This window comes from Ailuropoda melanoleuca, chromosome 1 (genome assembly GCF_002007445.2).
Source record: "Ailuropoda melanoleuca isolate Jingjing chromosome 1, ASM200744v2, whole genome shotgun sequence".
In the NCBI taxonomy this organism is placed as follows: Eukaryota; Metazoa; Chordata; class Mammalia; order Carnivora; family Ursidae; genus Ailuropoda; species Ailuropoda melanoleuca.
In genome coordinates, this window is record NC_048218.1 from 154962369 (window position 1) to 154984421 (window position 22053).

General features: G+C 36.2%; 1 long non-coding RNA gene across 1 annotated transcript in view; it reads right to left on the bottom strand.

Annotated features, from left to right (window-relative positions):
- Nucleotides 1-22053, bottom strand: part of LOC117803811 — a 36489-nt gene that overhangs the window by 13559 nt on the left and 877 nt on the right. Inside the window, exons 2-3 of the long non-coding RNA XR_004627905.1 lie at nucleotides 21863-21922; nucleotides 12906-13013 (exon numbers count right to left, since the gene is read on the bottom strand). This is a non-coding gene — a long non-coding RNA (uncharacterized LOC117803811). The remainder of the gene's footprint in view (nucleotides 1-12905; nucleotides 13014-21862; nucleotides 21923-22053) is intronic.

Consider the following 22053-nt stretch of genomic DNA (forward strand, 5'->3'; position numbering starts at 1 on the left):
TAATTATTCATAAATGCTAAGGAATGAAAGGGACTGAAAAAGAAAAACTTCAGTTGTGTTTATTACTGAGTGATGGGGTTATAGGTGATATTTATTTTCTTTTCTATACTTTCCACTCATGTTCTACCAATTTTTTAAATCACAAATAGTACTAACAAATAGGAAGTTGAAATCCTCTTCAATGGAATTGGCAAATGACAAATATGGAATGAATAGTTCTCTGAGGCATTTGATTGCTATTATAAACTTAGTCTTCCTACTGGCAGAAAAAGCCCAAAATAACCAATAAAACTTGTTCATACAACTGTGCTGACAATGATATTAATGCCTAGAACAACAGAGCAGTTAACTAAGGGAAAACCATGCTGGGTTCAACTCGATGAGAACCAGAGGAGGGTAAAAGCAAATGGAAAAAGATGAAACTGACAGGGAAAGCAAATGCTAAATTCAAGCTCCCAGCCTGGGTGGGCAGTTTGGGTGGGAAACTAACCCTTCCAGGGTTTGGGTTCACTGACCACAAGTGGAACAAGGATTGGCAGAGAGGCCAGATTGAAGCAAGTAGCTATAAAAGTGTTCTGCCCTGTGAGTACCACCCTGAAACATAATTAACCACCCGAACAAAGGAAAACAGTGCCCAGGGTTTCTCCATTCAGGAAGCAAATCTAAGAAGCAGGAACTGAAGCCATGTGCCAACACTTCCCCAAGATCAGAGGCCAAGAAAATAGCATAATATCTGAAAAACAAATCTGGTCAGCTTCTCACAAGACTTTCTAACTCCACTATTTTGAATCGGCAGTGTATTTCTAAGGATCTAAGTATTGGTTCTATCCTAAAACTATGAGACTTTATGAGGTTATTCTTACATGGTAATAGACTTTGCTAAATTCTATGAACTATTATTTCTGACACTGCAAAGAGTCAATTTACCTGGATTAGGTGAATATTCCTGCTACTTACTTTTCATTAATTCATTTGAGCATTCAACCATCAACCATTCAGCCATTAATTATGGCATTAATTATGCCTAGGCATGAAGTAGAATATAAAGACACCCAAGTCACATGTACTCTTCTCCAAATGTAGTGGAAGGAATAAGATATTAATATATAAATGCAACGAAAGGGCTTTTATTAGTCAAGAGAGGATAGGCGGTGTTTCGGTAATTTAAAAGAACCACCTTGATAAATCAGTGCCTTTACAAAATAAAGGTTTATTTATCAGTCATAAAAGTCTAAAAGACAACGAGCATTGCTCCAGAGAACAACGCTCCACCAAACTGTGACTCAAGCATACAGGATGATTCTTCCAAAACATGGCCTCCAAATTTGCTGCCAATGGAGAAAAGAGATGCTGAAGAGGCACATTGGCTCTTAAATATCCCAGGTTAGAAATGCTACGTTTCCTTTTATAGTTTCATTTATCAGACTCAGTAACTGTTTTTAGGTTGGTTTCTCTGAGAAGCAGACCCTGTACTAAGGATTTAAATCCAAGTCATTTATTTAGGAAGCAATGCCCCCCAAAATCAGCAATGGGTGTGAGAAACAAGAAAGCCAATACAGGTGCAATTTCAGTCACTTATAATGGGCTCTGCCTTTGGATGTGGTGAGGTGAAAGAGCTGTAAAAGTCCCGCATCATGAAGGGGAGGAAGCACTAGTGCCCAAAGCAAAGGTCTGAAGTCAAGGCACCAGCCATTAGCAGGAAGGTATGTCAAAGCTGCAGCCTCAACACACAGATTCGTTAAGAGATCTGAGGGAATGAGCAGAGCAACAACAGTATCAACTTCAGGTTGCAGCTAATCTCAAGGAAAGCCAGAAAATATTGTATTCCTGTGTACCACAGAAGAGGAGGGATACCTGGGTGGCTCAGTCAGTTGAGCATCTGACTCTTGATTTTGGCTGAGGTCAAAATCTCAGGGTTGTGAGATTAGGCCTTGGGCTCCATGCTCAGCGAGAAATCAGCTTGCAGGATCTCTCCCTCTCCCCCCACTCATGTTCTCTCTCTCTAAATTAATAAAACTTAACAAAAAAAAGGGGGGGAATTTCATGGTAAACACATGGGTGGAGTTTGTCACATTATTTAGGATGTATCATATAAAGTAGAGAGGAATCCTGCAATAACTTTGTGGTAATGAGATTGATAATTGACAGTTGGGTCTTGATATCTTTCTAGCCACTTAGACTGATGACTACTGATCCAAGAATAAATGGATATTTAATGTGTACAATGTGATGATTTAATAATACATACAATGTGAAATGATTATCACTATCAAGTACATTAACACATCACCTCACACAGTTACCTTGTGTGTGAAGATCTACTCTTCACACATTTCAAGCATACAGTACAGTATTACTAACTTTAGTCACCATGTTGAACGTTAGATCCCCAAAACTTATTCATCTTACAACTGAACATTTATACCCTTTCACCAACGCTTTCCACTTCCTAAACTCTTAATTCCTGGCAACCACCTTTCCACTTTCTGGTTTTATGAATTCAATTTTTTTCGAGTTCCACATGTAAGGGAGATAATGCAGTATTTTTATTTGTGTCTGCCTTATTTCATTTAGCATAATGTCCTCATAATATTTCATCCATGTTGTCGCAAATGGCAGAATGTCTTTCTGTTTTTATGGCTGAATAATATTCCACTGTATATATACATCACATTTTCTTTCATCTCTCAGTGGATACACAGACTATTGCCATATCTTGGCTATTGTGAATAATGCTACAATAAACATGAGAGGGCAGGTATATTTTCAACATTCTGACTTCATTCCTTTTAGATTTATACTTAGGAGCGACATTGCTGGTAGTTCATATAATAGTTCTAATTTTCATTTTTTCAGAACCTTCATTCTGTTTTCCATAATAGCCATACCAATTTACATTCCCACCAACAATGTAAAAGAGTCCCCTTTTCTCCACATTCTCATCAAAATTTATTATCTCCTTTTTGTTAAAAGCCATCCTAACAGGTGTGAAGTGATATCTCACTGTGGTTTGGGTTTGCAATTTCCAAATGATTAGTGCTGTTGAGCACTTTTTCCATACATGTCTTCTTTGGGGGAAAAAATGTGTATTCCGGTCCTTTGCCCAATTTTTAATCATGTTATTTGTGTTTTGTTATTGAGTTGTATGAGTTCCTTATATATTTTAGGTATTAACAGTTTATTAGATATATGGAATGAAGATATTTTCTCCCATTCCACAGGTTCCCTTTCATTTTGTTTATTGTTTCCTACGCTAAACAAAGCTTTTTAGGTTGATGTAGCCCTACTTACTTATTTTTGCATTTGTTGCCTGTGTTTTGGTAAAATATTCAAAAAATCATAGCTAATACCAATGTCAAAAGCTTTCCCTTATATTTTCTTGTAGGAGTTTTACAGTCAGGTCTTACATTTAACTTTATAATACATTTTGAGCTTACATTTTTATGTATGGTGTAAGCAAAGGGTCCAGTTTTATCTTTTCTCAGATGGATATTGAGTTTTCAAACACCATTTATTGAAGAGACTATCCTTTTCCTATTATCTGCCATTGGTGCCTTTGCCAAAGATTAGTTGATGGCATAGGCATGGGCTAATTTCAGGGCTTTCTATTCTCTTCCAAACCCTGATATCAATAAATTATTATTATCTTAAGAATACCCACATAGATATCCATTAGTATTAAGACTCAGTAAATACTTGTGTTTAACTAATTATTAATAATCATTTGTTAATCTCCATAGCATTCAAGACTCTGAAATCCACCTAAATATAAAAGACTCTCACTCTCATGGTGATTTTAGGAATAATTGTCCTATTGTGCTAGGATCTCTCATCCCTATTGCTTCTTTATCTACAAAAAAAAAAAAAGTACCATGCACATTGAAATGCTTTATTTCATTATATTAAATGAAAAGTTCACGCATGGAGACTGCACAGTACTCTGTACATATGCTACACTATTTGTCCTTAAGTCTAGGGATTTCCTTTACTTGGCATGAATTATAGGAGAGGTGCCTAACACCCAGACTGAGTGAGTTATTCTAGCTTATGGTGGTGTTGGAGAGAAAAGTGCATAAACCAGAGGATGTCATTAGACCAGTGACAATGGAGGAGAAAATACCCAGTGCTGACAGCCCACTCACTTGCCAGCGGACTGGTGTCAACATGCTGAGCAGTACAGACAGAAGGGCTTAGGAAGGAGTTTGCTGCATCTGGTGAGAAAGGAAGTGTAATAGCAAAAAGAGAACAAAATATTTTATGTCTGTGTTTGCTCCACCTAGGAAAAGCAGACACAATGAATCTACAGTATGTATGGAGAAGGAACTAACCACATGTATTAATACCGTCTTTGTGCCTCAGCTGTAAAACAGGTTCTGGGCTTGTAGTTAAAGTGGCTGCACAGATGGGGCCTTTTCCCCTTTCTTTGCAATATTCCATATTCTAATTATGACTTGCACTGCTTCTGGCACAAAAGCAAGGCCACTGATGTGGCCCCAAGAGTAGGCATGATAAAAAGCCAGGCCCATGAACTCATGTGGCTGCTCTTTTCCACTTCCTTTCTCCTCCCTCAGCTAACTCAGTCTGGTTTTTTTTTTGACAGCATTTGGAATTCTTCAAGCTGTCTCTGGTTGCTTTTCCCTCACTGAAGAAAGATCTAGTCTTTGAAGTAACTCTATAGTTACTGGCAGGAGAAGCAGCACAGACTGATTAACAATGTGGTACAAAAATCTTGCAAGCGTATAAGTGCTAATAACTGATTAGAGTAAAAAGGAACTTGTAACAGCTAATGGAATTGTGCAATATTCTACATAAAATCCAAGCACAAAATTTACATCATGTGTGACAGGTTTCCTCACTTCATGTGGTACTTCATTTTGTCCCTGAATGTTAGGTTATCCATTTTAGTCCATAAAGGCATAATACCATAAAATTAATAAATATTACTAAGTAGGATGTTCCAAATCATCTTATTCTATTTCTCTTTTTGCTAGTGGAGCCTTGTAAGTTTTCTATTCTATTTAAATTGGTGTTTAGCTATTGAGTATTAGAAAATGCTGAATTTCACCTTAACATTCCATTAAACTTTTATGAATAACAAATGTTCTTAAAAGTAAGTGATTCTCATGTAAGTTATTATAGCTATAAATATAGGAAAGAATCCTACACAATTTGTACTCACGTTTTAGCTCTTTGAATATACTAACACAATTCTCAGGTAAAGAGCCTTGTATTTCATCGCAATTTCTTTTGAACATTTAAAATGAGTTTTTCCCCTTTTTTACCTTGTAGTCTTTTTCCTCTCTGAGATCTCAATCATGTCTTTAGCCATGGGTAATCAGGAGCATTGTGATATCTATTTATTCATTCAGTTATGCATTCAACAAATATTTACTGAATGCCTGGAAGTATAGTAGTTAACACAAGAGAATGAAGTCCATAGTCTACAAATAGGAGATAGATAATAGATAAAACAAACAAGTAAAATATATAGTAAGCTAGATATTGATAGGTATTATAGGGAAAAATAAAAGAAGATAAGTAGGGAATGGAATTTTAATTGTCATGGCCAGGAAATATTTCAGTGAGGCTATTTGTACTGCAAAAGAGACAGGAATCTAGTCATGTGCATTTATGGCAGAAAACTGGAGAGGAAACAAGTGCAAGAGTTTTGAAGGCAGATTATACAGAGAGTGTGAGAAGAAGAACAGACTGGCCAATATGATCAGAATGGAGAAACGAGCAAAAATGATCACAGAGCTATAGAGAGATTATATGATCACATAGACCGATGTGAAGACTTTGGATTTTACTCCAAGGGAGATGAGAAGCCACTGGAGTATTTATGTAGAAGAGTGACATGTTTGAATTTAGGCTGTGTAAGTCAGCTATATTGATATTGAACTATAGGGGTAACGAATGCAGAGATGGGGATACCAGCTAGAAGGTTAGCACAACTATTCATTCAAGAAATGATGGACTTGGACTAAACTGATAGAAGTAAAGGGAACGCAAAAATGTTTGGAATGTAGATGTATTTCAAAGGTAGAGGGAGAAGTACTTTGTGATAGACTGAAAGCCGGTTATGAAAGAAAGGGAGAGATTAACTCCAGTGATTTGGGCCTGAGCAAATGGAAGTGTGGAATTGCATTTACTGATATGGAGAAGGCTCTATGAGGAGCAGGATTGGAGGGAAGGGGAAGAGTATGACTCTAGAGCTGCCAGATTTGAGGTGCCTAATAGATGTCTAAATGGAGAGATCTTGAGTTGAGAAAGAAGGTCTAGGATGGAGATATCCATTTAGGAGTTGTCAGTGGAGAAATGATTTCTGAAATCATGAAAAAGATTAGACTGTCAAAATATTGAGTGTAAGGACAGAAGGGAAGAGTCTGAGGGCTTAGTTCTGGGGTACTCCAGTAATTAGTGGTCACAGAGAATAAAAGAATTCATCAAAGAAGCCCTAGAAGAAGGAACAGACAGGAATAAGAAAGAAAACCTGAAGAGTGTAGCATCCTGGGATCCACATGAGAAAAACGTCAAGAAAAGTGCACGATCCACTATACCAAATTCTGATGATGGGTTAAGTGAGATAGTACACAAAAACTGATTTGGATTTTCATTGGTGATTTAATGGAAGCTATTTCATTAGAGTGGTTAGCTCAAAGCTTGACTGGAAAGGGTTTAAGAGAGAAAGGTAGGAGAAGAATTGGGGACTATTAATTTAGACGTTTTGAAAGTTTTTATATAAAAAGGAATGAGAAATTCAGTGGTAGCTAATTGGGGACAGGGTCAATAAACTCATTTTTTTCAATGAAAGAAACAAGAGCATGCTTGTATGCTGATAAAAATGATTTGGTAGAAAGTGGAGGGAAATGATAAAAGAGGGAGAACAATGTCTAGAAGTAGAACAGAAAGCAAGCAGTCTCCTGCCAAGTGGAGGAATTGCTTTTGCATAGGAACACCTTAAGCCAACCACTGTCAAAGGAACAGATGAGAAAGTAGGTGCTTGGTTATTATGGTAGAAGCTCACTTCTGAGCTTCTGAGCTTCTGTGGAAGCTCTTCTGCTTGTTTCTATTTTCTCTGGAAACATGGTCATCAGCTGTGAGTTAGGATTTAAAAGGAAGTATTAGGAGTTTGAGGAAAGAAGAAAAAGTAGGAAATATTTTTTTCAGGGAGAGTGGGAGAATGAATGGACTAGGGAAATATAATATGATTGCCAGGCAGCCTTAAGAGCCCACTTGAGATTTGAGGTCATAAATTTAAAGGAAGACAATCATTATGGTTGTGATTTTCTGCAGCCATATTCAGCTGTCTGGGAGCAGATGTAGAGTAGGCAGAAAGATGAATTTAACCATGGATTAACCATGGATGAAATTCTATGACAGATACAAAGCAAGGAAAGAGGGAGTAATTATAATGGAATATAAGTTGGTGAAAAAGAAAGGGAGTTTGCAGGGTGACAATGTAAAAGTAGTATGATCAAGTGATTTTGCCCCAGTAGGATATAAATATGTGTGAATTGGAAATAAAAAGGTAATGGTCATGCAGAGAGATTCTTGAAATTGGAAGTTTTGGAAATTAAGAGTCGTTAGTAAAAAGAAACTATATGCTATAACCTGAGTACTAATTGTCCTATGTAGATGGAAGATGATCATTTTAGGGAAGATGAAGTCAAGGTACAGAGAAGCTAGAGTGAAGCAGTATCTACATAGATTTTGAAATGACCAAGGATAAAAGAGGAGTGGTTTAGGACACAGTGACTTTTATCTCTTGAAGGGAAAAGGGAGAATAATTTGGAGGTCAGTAAATGAATCCAACAAGGAAGGGTAATAAGAGCTCACAGCATGAGCTTTAAAACTGGAAAGACTGATGAAAGAATGAGGAAAGATTGCCTGGAAGTGGCAAAGAGAAACAAGTGCATTTGCCCCATCTCCAGGCCCCGGAATATGAAAGTGTGGAAGAGAAAAAGTGACTAATTAAGAGGACTTTTGAAAAACAGTGTCCTCAAGGAAGAATCAATTTGTTATGCGAGTGGTTCTCAACCTTGGCTGCTCATCTCATAGATAGGTTAGATAGATGATTGATTGTTGGATAGATGATAGATTTATTTTAGGTAAATATTTTCTGGTTTCACTGTTTAAACTTTTCCCTCAAAATTCTCATAGGTCTGTTACACGGTTAAAACAAGTAATCTTGTAGTCAATTAAATTACATGAGTGACATTACTTCCATCTTCTTTATGCAGTGAGAAAACCAAATACCGTCTTGCACCTAATCAGTTTATATTATCTCAGAGGAATTAACGAAATGTAATTAGGCAGGAAATAATCTCATTTAAACATTTTTTTAGTTTCGAGTGGAAATTCTCCAACAATGATAAAGTCTAATTCTACAGATGTTACACCAAAGGTACAGAAATGAGTGTGTCACTGGGTACAATTCTGAGATGGCCACTGATAATAATTGCAGGTAGGCCATGCAGCCATGTAGACCTAAATGTCCATGCTGCATCGATCTTATAGGCATGATACCCAAGAAGACCTAGAAATACAACGTGAGCCCACCACATTAGTGAGAAATGCTGCATTCATTTTTTTCCTACAAGAGGTCGTGGTGTACAGCCTATGGTGAATTAACATACAAATGGTGGTGGGAACAAGTTCAAGTGTTTAATAATGAGAGATAAAAGATGTAATGAGCACTGGGTAATACATAAGACTGATGAATCATTCTTGATCTCTACTTCTGAAACTAGGAATATATCATACGTTAATTAATTGCATTTAAATAAAAATAATAATAATAATAAGAGGTGGAAGACCAATTCAAAACTGTTTTTAAGACTGGATATTGTATCATGTTAAAATTTGTTCATTTATTCCTTCAGACAACATGTTTTGAGTGTCTAATATATGCAAGGCACTCTGCTGGCTAACGGGCATACAGCAGCAAATGAACTCTAACTTCCCAAGGTTTACAATCTTCTTCACTCTTGTGAAGAATATTTTTTTAATTTATTTCTTTGAGAGAGAGAGAGAGAGGGACAGAAAGAGAGAGTCAGGGAAGGGGCAAAGGGAGAGAATATTCAAGCAGATTCCCACTGAGCTTAGAGCCCCATGCAGGGCTCAGTCCCAAGAGCCATGAGAGCAGGACCTGAGGCAAAACCAAGAGTTGGACACTTAACCAACTCAGCCACCCAAGCACTCCCAAGAATATTTTTTACTCACCACCCAAAAAGGCAAGATACATGTGTGTGCCCTGATAATTACAGAGGGCAGGAATTAACTTTCATTTGGACATTTACTCCTGAGTTTATTTTCTGATGCCTCTTATGAACCCTGAAGATACATAGGAGTCTTACAAAATTTGAAAACTAGTTTTCTTAGTAAATCTCTCATGATTTTTGTGACTTTAAAAATCAAGAATAAACATCTCTGTCACCCCTAGTGAGGGTGGAAGCAGTTAAAATCAACTCAAATGTCTTTGGTTTTATTTTTTAACATGAATACTAATAACACAGATTAGATTAAGTAAGAATCAGAAAGATCTGAGGGTTTAAAATTTTAAGAAATGCATTTGACCATACTTCTTCTGAGAGGAGGAGCTAAGACAAAATGGAGTGGTATTGCAGAAAGAAATGAAAATCCCCAAGGCAACCCAGAGAAGGAAGAAGAGCTTCTCTTAAAGTATAAATGGGTCTTTATTGGATTTTAACAAGCCCTCAAAGGACAGATTCCTGGAGATGTCTGAAGTTCTTCATTTAATGTGAAAATACTTTACACTTTCCCTTAAACAAAGAAATCACCCCACTGGCTAGGAGCCAGAGCTTGCACATTTTTTGAGGCACCACAGGAAAAGAGAAAAGAAGAAAGAAGGCAAGCACTTCCACATTCACCCTGGGGGAAGAATGTGCCCCACTTCTCAGAGTTCTAATCAGTGGCAGTTCTGGATCCTGATTAATGAGTCCTTCCATTCTCCTTGCTTTGCTGCCCCCTCTGCTGCTCTACAGTTTCAATTTTCACCCCAAATCTGGAAGTGCCTCCTCAGTGAAGAAAGCCCTGAGATGATGTGGCAGGAATAAAAGGGAAAAGCAGATATTAGTGCTACCTGACCAGCAGGAAATTTGAACTGTATCAACTGAGATGGCCCAAAGAGCTGTTGAAATGCAAGATAAAGTTCAGAACGGGATTACTATGTCATGTTTCTTTTTTGGGGGGGAGTGAGGGGGTAGAGTCTGAGTTACAAGTTTATGAGTCAGTGTGGCACACCAGCAGTTTTTCATTGCATCCTGCCCTGGGCTGAGACTTTTTTTGAGTCAGAGCTGTAGTGAGGCTTTCTATTTAACCTCCTAAAAAAAAGATTTTCGGTGTCATTTGGGTGGCTCAGCTAGGATAATTTTTCTGTAGGTTATGATTTATTTAAATATGTGAATATGATATTCACAGACACATTAATAACAACACCTACATTGGCATACTATCCACTGAACGTGTTTAGGGCTTTATGCATATAAAATAAATACATCTCTACAAGAAGGCTATATGCAGAGAAATGGAAGCACGGGGGATGTATGGGATTCGCTTATCATCTCACAGTTGGGAAATGGTGGTCCTTGCTTCAGACTTTGTGCTTTCAAGCACTCGACCATCTGCATCTCCTTTTCAAAGAAAACCTTGATATGAATACTGATTATCATTTTCAAAGATGCATAGATGCTCCTTTTAAGAGAAACTAACATTTTATAAAAGTACAAAAGGAAGAAGTATCTAAGACAGCAACAGAGCACGGTAATTAAGAGTTAGGACTAAGTTTGGATCCTGTCTTCTGCCTGTTTCCAAGCTATGTGACCTTGAACAAATAGCAATATTGTTAAAACTCAGTTTTCTCATCCATAGAATGGGGATAATAACAGCAGATTTACCATAAAGAATAAATGGGGTGATGCATATTAGGTAGCACATACCAGGACAATAAAATTACAATAAATGGCAGCAATTGATTTAATGTCTTTAACATATACTTTTCCTAAACAATTTTATAATGAATTTACTCCAGTGAAATCTAAACTTTCCAATGATTTCACTCCCACAATACATATTAGAAGATTGTTCTATATATTTCAAGAATTTAAGAATGCAGGGATGTTTCTGGTTACAAAAGAAGTATGAAAATTAACCCTAGCACATCCAAATCCTGGCATCAGGCTGACAACATGAAGCAAATGATGACACTGAGACAATGATTCTCTGAGACAAATGAGGACAAGTCATGCCTCCTTCTTAGTTTGCTTCCAAAACTGTCCCTCAGTCTTAGATTTCTTCTGGGTTAGTTTACAGTCACTATGTCCCTGGACTGGCAATGGCCTGTGGCTCAGCATTGTGGCTGCTAGCACCAAAGGAAGCTTTTTGACCAGATCACTCTAAGTCACTCTATTTCAAGCTGCCAAAGACTTTGTGGTTAAGAAGAATGGTAGAAGGCTTCTATAATTTAAAACCAGGGTTTTGGGTTTTTTTCCACTGGAGTGATTCAATGTGTATTGTGTGTGCACATGTGTTCCAGTACAGATGGAGACTCAAATGACTATCAGACCCTTTGGTGTGAGTTCAAATTTCCTGAAGGTGTTGGAATGTCTGTAAAACATCAGATGCCCTTCTGCTTCAGTTTCTTTTTTTTAATAAGTATATTTTAATTCTCTGTTGATTTGACATCTCACTTTATTTAGGGAAAGACTTGACAATATCTTTGAAAAATGGTTTTTGGCAGGTAAGCAGTTAGATCTGATTTATCTATAACCAAAGACCAGTCATTGTGTTGGTGTGTGTTCATTCCCTCCCCCCCCACAAAATTTTTTAAATCTTTATTCTTGTTCCAATAATATTAGTCATATTTTACAGAATTATTGGTGAGCCACTGTCATCACTCATACGATTCATTTTTCCTACTTAAGCTTCAGAAATTCTTTTCAGAGAACTTGGAGAATGTTATCAATGTAAACTCTAGAGTTTTATTGCTAAGCCTTTCGATAACTGCAAAGTAGCTTCCACATACTTCACTTTGCACTAAGCCCAATTGTCAGAGAAAGCAGAAACCCTCCACAATGTTGTGCTTTGAGTAGTGGATTCTGCAGTCAATGGCTTCCACCAGTTTCTTTTGTTTTTAATGCCTGAGAACCAAAATGTTAAGAAATCGCTGTGGGAAGAAAAGGATTTGAGGCAGACATAGTCTTCAGCCAACACCCTGTATTTTTGTTCTCAATCAAAAAATGAAGACACAAAAATAACCATCATCAACAACCAACCCTCCAGGCAGGCTGAAAATGTAGCTGTTGATATGACCTGCCTTCAGGTGCATATGTGGGTTCTGTTTGCCCCAATGACTTCCCAGCCTGGGATCTCCTGATCCCTTTCCCATGGCAAAAAATACCTATGATCAGAGTCATTCCTAAGAATATTAAAGCAATGTCACTATAACAATGTAATATATGATGCTGCATCATCAATTCAGGACAGGATCCTTATGCTGTGGTAGCCAATGACCTCCAAGTCACAGTGATTTAAAATAATAGAAGTTTTAATTTTGTCTTATGTGCACAATATGTCCATCACTGGGGGAGAGGGATTCTGTTCATCACAATCATTCAGAGACTTTTTTCATCATCATTCCAAAAGAAAAAAAATCATTAATAGGGTCTTACAGTCACAAACTGGTGCACAGATCCCCACACTGACACATGCCACTTGTACTCACAACTCCTGAGCTAGCACCTGTTCCATAGTCCCCACAAGCACACACAGGCCAGCAAGGGCTTCCAATATGCGCCAGAAGCGGTGGGAAAGCATTTAGTAACAGCCATCATGACTACCAACAGTTACCTCAGAGGAGCTCTGAATTTGTAAAAAGCCTTTACCTTCTTGCTTGAGAAATTCTGAAGAGTAAGCGCTGAAGTGAGGTGAAGTTGAGCAGGTCTCATGGGGTTGAGAGGCTTCTTGGGATGGGAGCTCAAGGGAGAGGACCCCTGTTTGTTTGGAAACAAAAAAACAGATGTTAAAGCAGAAATAAAAGGGAGATCAATTTACTCCACAACTTTGCTCATATCAGTTTTGCTTAAAACTACATTTACTTAGTGCCAGATTTTTTATTTTTTTCAAGATTTTTATTTATTTATTTGAGAGAGAGAGCACAGCAAGTGAGAGAGAGAACATGAGTGCTGGGGGGAGGGGTAAAGGGAGAGGGAGAACGCAGGGTTCAATCCTAGGACCCTGGGATCACGACCTGAGCCAAAGTCAGAGACTTACCCGACTGAGCCACCCAGGCGCCCCAGTGTTAGGTTTTTTAATGTAAATATAACATACTTTTAAAAAATAACAAAAATAATATTATATGTGAAAAAACTGTTATAAAAATGTTAAGCACACTTATATTTGTGTAATACTTCAAATAACAAAGCCAGGTCATTCATTATTTGCTTCAAATTAACATCAAAAGAAAATAATTGAAATATGAAATGCACATATGTACAAGTGTCTGAGTCTGCTCAGATAAGTTTATTGTAAGTATCCTCAGGATTCACAAGTATGAATAACTACTTGCCAGGAAATCAATTTTTCTTTGAGAACTCTAAGTCGCAGCCACATTTCAGTTTGTTTCATACTTAGATATCAATATTTTCATAATTAATTGCATTTTGATTTATAGTCACTCTCTCCAAACATGAAGCTACCCATGAGTGCCAGATTACTCAACCGTCCCTTAACAGCTAATTACTTTTCATTGCTGAATAGTATTACATTGCGAGATACACTGCAGTTGTTTATCAATTCATCTGTTGAGGAACATTTGAGTCATTTCCAGTCTTTAGTATTACAAATAAAGGTGCTTTGAACATTTATACACAAGTCTTTGTATAGACATAAGCTTTCATTTCTATTGGGCATGTACCTAGGGGTAAAATAACTAAGTGATAGAAAGTGTATTTTTAACTTTTTAAGAAATTGCCAAACTCTTTTCCAAAATGAATGTACAATTTCCTTTGCCTTGAGCATTGCATGAGCATTCCAATCACTCCATATTCTCACGAGCCCTTGGTATAGCCAGTCCTTTTAATTTGAGACAATCTGACAGGTGTGAAGCACTTACTATCTCGTTGTGGATTTAATTTGAATTTCTCTAACAGTGAACATATTTTTATTCATTATTTAAACTATTTTCTAAGGGATTTGTTCATGTCTTTTGCTTCTTCTTTGATTGGATTGTCTTTTTTTTGTTTGTTTGTTTGTAATTGACTTGTAGGAGCTCTACATATTCTTGATTTATTTATTTATTTATTTATTTATTTATTTATTTTTAAAGATTATTTATTTATTTATTTGACAGAGATAGCCAGCGAGAGAGGGGAAACAAGCAGGCGGAGTGGGAGAGGAAGAAGCAGGCTCATAGCAGAGGAGCCTGATGTGGGGCTCGATCCCAGAACGCCGGGATCACGCCCTGAGCCGAAGGCAGACGCTTAACGACTGCGCCACCCAGGCACCCCTACATATTCTTGATTTAAATCTTTTGTCTAATAGATGTGTTTTGAATAGTTCCTACCAGGCTGTCATTTGCCTTTTCATTTTCTTAACTATATTTTTGAAGAGTAAATGAAAAAAGAAAAAAATATAGGCAACTTACACCATAAGTTAGATATTAGCTTTTCTAAAGGAGGGGGCTGTCCTCAAAGTTGCATTACATTCCTTCTGGGTCTAAGATGCTAGGTATCATTACGGTATGCACAATTCAAAACTAAAGAAAATCATAACTAAAAACGCCACAACGGCAATGTCCCTTTCCTGAGTACCAGGGTTGTGCCAAACAATGCGGCTGGCTCCTTAGATAGGAAGTGACCGAGATAGAAGCCTGTCCAACTCCAAAATTATACAACTTTTATCTTTGCCAAAGCTAGCATATTTCTGTTAGCGTTTCATGACTAGTCTGACAACCTGAAAAACAGTGAATAAAAAACACACATTTGTAAGCTTCCACTTCTGTGAACCTCTTTTAAATACTATGATAGTGAGACAGAAAAGTAGAACCATGCAGGTAATGATCTCAAAATGTGGGATCAAATCTCTCTCCATTCATCTCACTTTTTGGGACTCAACCAAGCCAATGATATAGAATTGCATTAAATAACAAAGAGGAGTTGTTTGGTTTCATTTCTTAAGTATTTTTTCTTAATGGCTACCTAACATACTTTTAAAATATTAAAGCAAACAGATACACTGTGAGGAAAATAATAGGAATTTTTAAGGTAAAATTCCAAGTTTCTGGAAAATATCATTTTTATAGTGGGTTATTTCAATTATACCCTCATGGCCCTGTGTTCTTTATTCATTGGCATTTGTCACTTGGTTCTTTCTGAAAAAACAGCTGAATACTGACTTTCAAGTCAAGGAGAGTTTGATGTTCAAGTCTCGAATACAGGTAAAAATTTATGCATAGGGTAAACTCTGACTTCAATATAATCAGTTAAAATTTTCAAGCTAGTAAGATTAGATAATAAAAAAAAATCAAACCAAAAGAAGGTAGAAAGTTGGGCAAATATGTATCTACAAAATATGGAAAACATTATAAGAAAATAGTAAAATGTAGCTTCAAACACAAATATGTCAGTAATCATAGTAAATGTTAATACATTAAATTAAATTCCTTATTAAAGTCAAAGAGTTTCATACTGAACTTATCAACAGCACAACTCTGTGTGTTGCAAGAAATATACCTAAAAGCAAAGAAAATAATTAAAAATAAAAAATAGAAAAATGTGAAAAGTAGAAACAACAAAGCAACTGTAGTGATTAATAACAAAATGTATTATAAGTCTGAAAGCATTAGTAGCAATAAAAGGAAAATTTTCATGGTTATAAAAAGGTTTCAATAGGCCAGAAAGATATAACAATTCTCAATACCTCATTTTGTAGATTCAATTATGGGACAAAAAGTAACAAAAATTCAAGGAAAAATAGAAAATAATGTAGAATATTTTATAAATAATAATCATATACCAAGCTATAAAGCAAGGACTAAAAATAATATAAACCATAATGTAAAAATTTTAAAGATGTCAAAACCAAATCTAGCAAAAAATAAAAATAATATTCCAATCAGGAAGGTATTATCCCAGTAATCTAGATTGATTCAACATTTGAAAACCAATCAGTGGATTTAATTACATTAACAGGATAAATAAAATATCTTATTATCCAGAAAAAGAATTAGCCAAACTTTGATATCCATTACTTAGAAAAACTTTTATAAAATTAAAAAAAACTTCCTTTTAAAACAAACAAAAACAAAAAACCTTCCTTCTATACTAAGTGTATCCACAAAAATCCATAGCCAAATATAAAATTATTAATATTAAAAGTTTTTCTCACTAATGTCCTGTTATCAATACTGTAGACAACATTTTATTGGGCTCCCGGGCCATTACAATAAGACAAAAAATGAAATAAAATGTATATGGCATTGAAAGAAACAGAACTGTTACTCTTAGCGTCAGAAAATTCAAGAAAATCTACATGTAAATTATTAGAATAAGTGACTACAACAGGGCTACTGGATAGAAGGTTGTACTAGGGTTCTTGAGAAAAAAACAAAATCAATAGGAAAGAAAGAAAGAAAGATTTATTCTAAGAAAATGGGGTATGCAATTGTGGGGACAGGTATGAAATCTGTAGAGTAACAGGCTGGAAATTCAGCTTGGACTCGATATTGTATTCTTCAGTCTGAAATCTTTAGGGCAAGACAGCAGGCAAAGTTTCTATACTGCAATCTTGAGGCAGAATTGTTTCTTTTGGGGAAACTTCAGTCTTTGCTCTTAAGGCCTCTTCAACTTATCGAATGTGGTCCTCCACATGTGCTTTACTCAAAGTCTAATGAGTTAAACATTAATCACATTTTTAAATAGCTTCACAACATCTTGACTGGTATTGATTAAATAACTGGGCAACATAGCCTAGCCAAGTTTCCACATAAAATTAACGATCACAGTCTACCTCTTGTTGTCAACTTGGCACCCCTACACATCTCCTTAAACCATATTTAATCTCTAAAGACATTTTCAAAATCATACTTCTGCTTAACATGATACAACTATCCTGTGTGCAACCCAGAATTCACTAATTCTTTTACCTGAAGATGATGCAAAATCTTTGGTGATAGTCACTCTTCCCTTGGTATCCTCTAACTTAAATTCTATGATGTAAAGCTAACAAAACTTAAATATTATATGTGAAGTTAATAATCTGATATAAGAAGAAAAAATAGGATTGTATACACATGCAGAGACACACACAAATATATTCCTTACAAAATAAGGAAGAAATAGTTATAACAATTACAATTTTTGCACTTGATCACCTGGTTGTGGCTGTATTTCTAACTACCTATTCCCTCTATTCATTCCATATGCTCTTAGCCCCCAGGAAGCATCTCAGTGGATCATGGTTCTTTACCTGGTACGGTGACCCAAACATCCATTCATGAAGGTTCTAGGCCATCAGTAGTCCTGCCTGAATTGTGTTGTTGTAGTTTCTTCCCCCCCCCCTTAATTTTATTTATTTGACAGAGAGAGAGAGAGAGATAGTGAGAGAGGGAACACAAGCAGGGGGGAGTGGGAGAGGGAGAAGCAGGCTTTCTGCCGAGCAGGGAGCCTGATTTGGGGCTCAATCCCAGGACCCTGGGATCATGACATGAGCCAAAAGCAGACAGTTAACAACTGAACCACCCAGGTGCCCTGCACTGTTGTAGTTTTAATCACAGAGCATGGTAGTAGTAGGAGATGCCCAGGAGAGCTTCCATATTTCAGACATTCTCTTACTTACTTTCATGTTATAGTAGCAGTCCAATTTCCTCCTGGAAGTCAGAATCAATCACCCCCACCAGTATATTAACTCCCTACTTTGCCTATTGATTTACAGGCATGAGGAGCCTAAAGTGGCCAGGTGGCAGGCTTAACTTCCAGTTCAATGGAATCATGCTGTGTCTCCTGATGGAAGCATTTCTTCCATGAAAACTAAGACCCCCTAGACCAGCAAAACCTAAGACGGTGAGGGCAGGGAAGAAAATTTTTGCTAGTGGATCACTACGGGTAATTGTGAGTGGAGCTGCTTCCATTTCTACCCTTAGATTCCTGGACCCATGAGTCCTGAATATGAAAGATATAGCATCATATGCTGGGCACTGATTTTTAAGATTCCTTGATATATCATCATATCATATCATATTATTTAATTTAATATATATTATATATGCACATATAATTAATATGTGTATACTTATCTGTGTATAGATTATATACTCAAACATAGGTATATATATGTACATAGGTACATGTTTATGTGTATATATATTATATACTCAAACTTAGGCATACATATATACATACCTATCAGGGAATCTTGAAAATACTAAGAATAAAACACAAATTAAAGAATGAGTTATGAACTATGATACCATTTTATATAATATATGAAAGCACACATCACAATAGTAAATATTGTTTACAGATATATAAATAAGTAGTAAACTATTAAAACCTAGACAGAAAAGATACACAAAATTCAAGGACAGGGTAATTTTTGAATAGGCAAAGTGATATGATTGGAAAGTGGTATAAAGGGACCTTCAATTATAAAGTTGTTATTTGAAAAATTCTGAAGCAAATATGGGGGGAGGTAAATCTACATTTTCAAATGCGGCATGTGAGTCAACGGTATGGACTGAACTGTGTCCTCCCAAAGTTCATATACTGAAGTCTTCAATTAAATATGGTGATATTTGGAGATGGAACCTTTAGGTGGTAATTAGGTCCCGATGAGGTCATGAGGGTGGAACCCTCATGATGGACTTGGTGCCCTTATTAGAAGAGACATCAGAGAACTGGCTCACTGTCTCTCCACCATGTGTGACTACACCCAGAAGGCAGCCATCTGCTGGCCAGGAAGAGAGCTCTCACCAGAACTCTACCCTGCTGGCACCCTCATCTCAGACTTCCAGTCTCCCATAGTATGAGAAAATAAACTTCTGTCTTTAATCCACCCAGTTTATGCTATTTCCTTATGGCAGCACAAGCTAAGATAATCAGTATATTATTTGTAATATAATTCCTCATGTTTAGAAAAATCACCCTCCTTTTAACAAAATTCATTGCCGTGAATACCAAGGTCATGTGCTCAAAGAATACATAGGAAAATGGAATAGCACAACAATTAAAAGTCAGTGAAAGCATTCTTCAAACTTAAATTATTACACAAGTATCACGGATTATAAAATCCGTGAAGGCAGGAATTGCATGAAAATCCCCAGCGCCTAATGCAATACCTGCCATATACCAGTGTTTAGTTTCTGTTATAGATGAAGAGCATATAAATTATACAAATTATATAACTACCCAAGGAAATAAACTTTACAACCAATGTTCTTCTGAAGTCCCATAAAGAGATAAAGCTATAACAACAACAAACAAATATTTCCTTTATTTGTTTGACTTATTTTATTTATTTGACTTATTATCATGTAACATGTTTTCCAACTTTTAAAGTTATTATAAGTAACATGGACCTCTTGGTCTGATAAAACCAATCTTCCAATATCCTCTTTATACAAATGACTAAATACGGCTTTCCCTGCTCTCTTTATAATTCTTTACAATTTCCCTTCCCTAGCCTTCTTTCCTTGTCCAAAATTGGATCCTTTCTTACTAAATGGGGGCATGTGATAGCTTCCTTCTTTGCCTTCTTTTCAGCTAATAGTCCCAAAGAGACTATTACCATTTTTATTTTGTAGCAGTCCTAAGAGGCATACTTGAACTTCTTTAGGAAAGTGATCACATTTTATTAACCTGCATTACACAGAAGTTCAGATTTTTTTATTGATTTATGAATAAGCTCTCACTGTAGAGAATCACGTCTAGAGTGTGGACCTGGATAGCATTCCTAGAAATGGAGCTATCAGGGAAATTTTAAAAAGGTAAGTGTAAGAATTGTATATATAGGTCTTTTTTCCCCTTTCTTTCCTTTCTTCTTTTCTTTTCCATGCTAACATATGTATTTATACTTTCACTAACTTTCCATACATGTTAATTCAAATTGGTCTCCTAAGTATTCCCTCCTGTTGTGGCATTTGGCTGTATAGTAAAATAAGTAGCTGCCACAGAGCATTTGCTAATGCTTCCTTCCTCAAAGGGAGATTAGTACAAATTTAAGTTTTTGTTGATCCCCACCTGAGGCAAGGTAGTCTATGCTGTATTCTGGTGAATTCAGATAATTGCTACAACAGTTTTGCTCATTTGCATGATATAGAACTACAGCAAAATATTTGCACTGAGTTATTAACCTTTCCAGTAAATGGTGTTTACTTATGGCCTTGTACATGTGGTATCTATTAAGAAACATCCCCACAAATGGAAGCTTGCTTACTTGTTAAATGGAAAACAAAATGTCAAAAATAATTGGGAGGAAAGTAAAAGTAAATGGCAAATGTTGACAGGCATGAGGCTTAGTCAAGTTATCAAAAATGCATATTACTTAGACATTAATAAATGAAATATTAATAACAGTTTTTCAGGCTTGACCGGGACTATTTATGGCAAGATTTCAACATTGCTTCACACAATATGACACATTTACATTTTTCCAATGCAGTTAAAATTTCAATTATAATGTAATACACATTTTATTAGCCAGTTAGTAATACTGTAGAATAATTGGAAAAGGCAGTGAATGATTTATAAAATGAGGACAATGATTCTATGAGACCTTCTTCAATTTAAGAAGAAAAAATTAATAAACATTTTTCATATAAGGGAGAACACCATCTTCCATGGTTTTGTTATTGTTGAATTTATAGCTTATATTTCAGCTGTCTTTAAAAATGATTTGAGATGGTATAGCATAAATATAATGCAACCCATGTTAATTAAAAAAATTTTTTTTAATGTTTTAAATGTGAATGATCAGAAGCCACTGGGGAGAGGAGAATCTTAGTTCTTTGGTCAAAGGATAAAAGTGGTATCTCACCAAGTGTTTTCTGCTCGGAAAGAGAACTGTCGTTGCTGTCATCACACGTGACATCAGATCCAGTATCAAAAATGTTCAACTATTATTCTGCAAGACCATGCTACTCAGAACTTGAGCAAGAATTCCCTTTGGGAAATTGTTTAGCACTTACCTCATTCATAGTATGAAAAAATGATGGGAACTGACATGACATCAAAAAATGTTGCTACCACTAATAAGTAAGACTTTTGAATTATGCCACCACTCAGTCCTTGATGTAACAAAGTATTAGAACACAGATTCCAAGACTGAAAGAAATTTGGAGAGGTATACTATGTCTATGGATAAGTAGAAGAAAGAACTGGAAAATATCTACAACTTTGGATCTTTAATTCTCCAACTCACCAATTTTCATTGATAGATGATACAAGAATACTGTATTTCTGTTTTTTATTTAATCAAACTAATATCAAAATTGAGTTCCATCCTGTAAGGATGGTGGAAATTACTACCTCAGTTTTTCTGGGAGTTTCCCTACCCAGAGTAGTACAAAGGTCCCAATGTTAAGAAATGGGAAATCTCTCTAATCACTTGTTGGCAACTGAGACTGGCTGCCCTAGGGAGGCGTGATATCTTTTCCTTTCAGGAGCCCTAGTGCTCCTTTTAGGCATATTTGGAGAGCTGAGAATCCGCTTCTCAGCAAAGTTTCAGAGGCTTGTGTGACCTATGGATCTTTATCCCCTCTCTTGGGTCACAGAAAAAAACAACATATTTTTCTGCTTTTCAAAGGCATACCCCTGTCTTCTGCCTCCACAGAACCGCAACAGCATACCTTCACTAATGCCAGAAGAAGTCTACATCCTGCAGCTTCCATTTTCTGCCCTGCAAAGACCTCCAAGAAAAAGAATAACAAAGTCAGCTGTCTGCCTAGAATGAAGAGAAGAGAAAATTTCTAGGGAGCACAAATGCTATTTAATATTTAAACTAAATATTGCCAGAAAAATGATTTTAAAAAATGAAAAG